The sequence below is a fragment of the Fukomys damarensis genome, unplaced genomic scaffold (assembly GCF_012274545.1).
Source record: "Fukomys damarensis isolate Sample0158 unplaced genomic scaffold, DMR_v1.0_HiC HiC_scaffold_13, whole genome shotgun sequence".
NCBI lineage: Eukaryota > Metazoa > Chordata > Mammalia > Rodentia > Bathyergidae > Fukomys > Fukomys damarensis.
In genome coordinates this window covers 18213091-18218435 of record NW_022900925.1, presented here as the reverse complement: position 1 = coordinate 18218435, position 5345 = coordinate 18213091, and the positions used below count along the sequence as shown (strand labels likewise).

At 40.7% G+C, this 5345-nt stretch overlaps 1 pseudogene; it reads left to right on the top strand.

Annotated features, from left to right (window-relative positions):
• Window positions 1–2847, top strand: LOC104875049 (annotated as a pseudogene).
• Window positions 2848–5345: the final 2498 nt, after the last annotated feature.

Sequence of the window (5345 nt, the reverse complement as noted above, 5' to 3'; positions counted from 1 at the left end):
ATGGGGATGAAAAGGTACATTAAAAAGCCTGTTGATTATGATAAAGTAGGTGGGGTTTTATAGGGTTCAGAGGAAAATCCAGCTTTGATTCATAACCGATTAGCAGAGGCCTTCTGCAAGTGTGCTAATATATATCCATCTTCTGGGGAGAGAGAGCACAATAACGGGATATCATTTCATCTGTCAGTCAGCCCCAGATATCCGACATAGCTACACAAACTTCAGAAGAGGACCAATTCCTGGACATCGACTTTCCTGTGTTCAACAATTGGGACTCAGAGGAGAGACAAAGGAGAGAGGCTAAGTTTATAGTTGTAGTAACTGGTAATGCTTTAAACCCACCCAAGTCATCTAGGGAAAAAACGAGCGACAGCTAGGGAAAGAGTTCCTGTTTCAAGTGCAAGAAGACTGGACACTGGGAGCGAGATTGCACTCCTCCTGGGCCCTGCTCCATATTTGAGGCAGCTAATGTGACTCATAACATTGGAGGTTTGACTATCCTCACTCCCAGAGAAGGGCTAGGCCAAGCTACAACCTTTGTTTTCTCTTCTGAAGACTGAAGAGGCCCAGGGAAACCTGCAATGCCCCGTCCACAGACATCACCATCTCCTAGGAAGAACCCTGGGTTTTTCTTTCAACCCAGCCAGTGAGCCGCAGCACCTCAAGGTAGTTGGAGAACATACGATCCCTAGTAGGTAGGGTCTACAGTCCCTTCCAGCTTGAGGAAGCTATAGAAGAGACTTCCATTCCCTCAACACCCATAAAGAATTATGGGGATTTGTGACTCTCCAGTGGAAATGAGATAGGAGATCAGGGTGTGATAAAGCTGGCTGGGGAAGTAGCTGTGACCTGTTAATTACAAGACCCTGGGCACATGCGCAAAGAGTTCCCAAAGCCCTGCATGCAGACTTCTCCCAGGATGGCCTAGACCTGATGTCAGCCTGAGACAGGACCAGAGTGTAGTTCTCTCAGGTTTCCTCAAGAAGAACTTGCTATCACGGCTTTCCTCACTCTAGCCCACCCTGCTTTCTCCAGGGTGGTCTTTTATCTCACTTTTTCCTCTTTTACTCTGCCCAAGCTCAACCCTGCAAAGCCAGTTTATCCCTCGTTCTTCACTTTTACTTTCTTGGGGCTTTTTGTTTGTTTGTTTTTGGGTCAAACTCATGGCAGGTGCAGTGCCACTGAGCTAAATCCCCAGCTCTTCACTTTTATTTTCTCAAATAAACTTTGTCCTTGTTAAAAAAGAAAAGAAAAGAAAAGAAAATAGGTACAGAAGGACCTTGTCTCGATCTGATAAACTCTATTTATGACAAATCTATGGCTAATGTATTGAATAGGAAAGAAGCTGAATGCTTTCCCCCTAAAATTAAGAACAAAACAAGGATGTCCACTGTCACCACTCCTGTTCAATATAGTAATCAGTACATTAGCCACAGCAATCATACAAAAGCAAGAAGTAAGAGGGACATGGATAGGAAAGGAAGAAGTCAAATTATCATTCTTTTCTAAGGACATGATCCTTTACATAGAAGTCCCAAAAATTACACCCAAAGACTTCTAGAATGAATAACCAAATTCAGAAAAAAAACAAATTCAGTATGTAGCAGGATATAAAAGTCATTACACTAAAATCACTAGCATTCCTGTACACCAATAACGAACTTACCAAGAAAGAAATTAGGAAAAAAAAAAACCTTTCATAATACTACCAAGAAAGAGTAAATAACCTAACAAAGGAAATAAAAAACTTCTACAATGAAAAGTACAGAACACTGAAAAAGGAAATTGAAGAGGACCTCAGAAAATGGAAAGATAGCTCCTGTTCCTGGATGCACAGAACCAATATTGTCAAAATGGCCATCCCACCAAAACTGATATATTGATCTAATGCAACTCCAACAACAGCATTCTTCACAGAAATAGTTTAACATATCCTAAAATTTATATGGAAGCAGAAGAGACCTAGAATAGAAAAAAACAATCCTGGGCAAAAAACAAACAAAACAACAACAAAGCAGAGGCTCCCTGATTTCAAGTTATATTACAATCATTAAAAAGAGCATGACACTGCCACAAAGACAGACATGTGGATCAGTGGAACAGAATAGAAGAAGAAGAAACAACCCCAGGCACATTAAGTCATCCGATCTTTCACAAAAGGGTAAAATCTTACTCTTAAGGAAAGATAGCCTCTTAAAAAAACCGTTCTGGGAAAACTGATTACCCACCCAGAAGATTGAATCTAGACCTGTATCTATCACTATGTATCAAAATAAAATCGAAATGGACCAAAGATGTAACTATTAAAACAGAAACAGCCTTTCGGCTGGGACCGCCAGCTTCCAGTAATATGCCAAAAGTGACAGAGGGAAAATGCAAAGGGAAAGGCGGGCGGGGGGACCCGGTATATGTTCTCAGTACTTTTAGAAAACAGGGGGTTGTTCATTTGGCCACCTACAAGCAAATCTACAAAAAGGGGGATATTGTAGGCACCAAGGGAATGGGTACTGTTCAAAAGGAAATGCCACACAACTGTTACCATGGTAAAACTGAAAGAGTCTAAAATGTTACCCAGCGTGCTGTTGGCATTGTTATAAACAAGCAAGCTAAGGGCTAGATGTTTGCCAAGAAGATTAATGTGTGTATTGAGCATATTAAACACTCAAAGAGTCGAGATAGCTTCTTGAAACGTGTCAAGGAAAATGATCAGACACAGAAGGAAGTCAAAGAGAAAGGGACCTGGGTTCAGCTGAAGCGCCAGCCTGCCCCACCCAGAGGAGCACACTTTGTTAGAACCAATGGGGAGCATGAGTTGTTGGAACTATTCCCTATAAATTCATGGCGTAAGCTGGGGATGTAGTTCTGCCATGCAGCACCTAATCAGCAGCTGAGTGCCCTAAATCATACTTAAAAATAAAAAATCATCCTGTGTTGTAAAGATGGTTTTCTTTTTTCCTTTTCTTTTTTTTTTTGTTTTTTTGTTTTTTTGTTTTTTGAGACACAGTCTCACTATGTAGTTGAGACTGACCTGGAACTCCCTATGTAGCCCAGGCTGGTTTTAAACTCACAGGGATCCTCCTGCCTCAGCCTCCCAAGTGCTGGGATTACAGGCCTGCACCACCATACCTGGCTTAAGGATGGTTTTCTTAATTGAACAGGTGTGTGGTACTTTTACCTCAGAGAAACAAATATTTGGAGTAGGTTCTCATTATACCCATTTAATTGTGTCAGGTCTTTACTCTTCAGTGTTTTTCTTGCTGAAAGATATGAGGTATTATGCAGATGTGTACCCAAATGGCCAAATATTTATATTGGCTTGAAGATCCATCCTCTAAATCACCTTGGGGACAAGATGTAACAAGATAAATGGAAGGCAGTATATGGTATTTCAGTTAAATAAATTGTTTAAAGCACCACTGTCCCCCCCCAAAAAAAAAACAGAACCAATCTGCTAGAGGATAAACTAGGTAAAACTCTTGAAGACATAGGCACAGGAAAGGTTTTTCTAAACAGAGCACCAATTGCACAAGAAATAGTATCAAGAATCAAAACATGGGACATGAGTTCAAGACTAACATGGGCTACATAGTAAGTTCAAGGCCAGCCTGAACTATATAACGAAACCGTGTCCAAATGTATTGGTGCAGACCTGTACCTCATCACTGAGGAGAATGAGGCAGGAGGATTGCCATGAGTTCAAGGCCAGTCTGGGCTACATAGCAAGATCCTCTTTCAAGGAACAGAACAACAACAAAAAGAATCAACAATGGGATTATATCAAATAGAAAAGTTTCTGCACAGAAAAAAAAAATCAGTAAAATGGAGAGAAACCCCACAGAATGGGAAAGGTTTTGCTAATTACTCCTCTGACAGAAGACTAATATCTAGAATACACAAAAAACTAAAAAAATTAGGCCCCTCAAAATAAAAGGCCCAATCAAAAAATGAACAACTGAAATAGACACTTCTCAAAAGAAGTACAATGGCCAATAAATACATGAAAAAAATGTTCAACTTTTTTAACCATCAGAGAAATGCAAATTAAAACAACATTGAGCTGGGCATGGTGGCGCGTGCCTGTAGTCCCAGCACTTGGGAGGCTGAGGCAGGAGGGTCGCTGTGAGTTCGAGACCAGCCTAGGCTACATAGTGCGTACCAGGTCAGTCTCAACTACATAGTGAGACCCTGTCTCAAAAATTAAAGCAAAAACAAAACTACAATAACAACAACACTGAAATTCCATCTTACTCTAGAAAGAATTGCTATCATCCAAAAAAAAAAAAATCCAAACAATAATGAATGCCAGTGAAGCTGGGGGCGAGGTGTGCCCTTCTACACTGTTAGTGGGAATGAATGGAAATTCCTCAAAAGACTAATAGAAATTCCATTTAACCCAGATGATCCCCTTCTAGGTATCTCTCCAATAGAGTTAAAGACACCATACCACAGTGATCTGTGCATGCCCTTGTTTCTAGCAGCCCAATTCATAATAGCTAAATCTTAAAAGCAGCCTAAATATCCATCAACAAATGGATAGAGAAAATGTGGGGCTGGAGATTTATCTCAGCGGCGCCATGCCCACTTCATAAGCGCAAGGTCCTGCCTTCGATCCCTGGTACCACAAACAAAAAGAAAAAGTAAATGTGGCATTTATACATAATGGAGCACTGCTCTATCATAAAGAAGGGCAAATTTTAGGCATTTGTAGGAAAATGGTTGCATAACGCTAAGTGAAATAAATCAAACATACGTGCTGAAATATCACATAACCCCTCTTCTATGAGAACCCAAAGTATAAATAATTTAAAAACCAAAACCAAACAGTAGACAATAAGAAACAGGGAGATAGATCTTTTGCAAGTGGAAAGGGGAGCTAAAGGTGGAGTGGGGAAGGGAAGGAACAGGAAGGGAAATAAAAAGAATTAAGATGTTCAGTACATGTACCTATTCCCTACAATGAACATAAGCATTATATACCGTAAACATGTATAAATAAACTTATTAACCTGGGTAAATATGAACACAAATTGAAAAAAAAAGCTACACTGTATTGGAGAAATTGGAACATCTGTGAGCTGTCCGAAGAAATATAAATGGTGCAGTCAGCATGAAAACCAGCATGGAAGTTCCCAGGGAAAAAAAGTACTGCATGGTTCAGCAATGTCGCTGCTGGGTATACATCTGAAAGAACTGGAAGCAAGGCCTCAAAGAGATGTCTGTACACTCGCGTTCACGCAGCCTTGCTCACCACAGCCACAGGTGAAAGCAGCTCAGGCATTTGACGGATGCACGGGTAAACAGAATGTTGTCTCTGCCCACAGTGCGACGCCATTCAGCATTAAAAA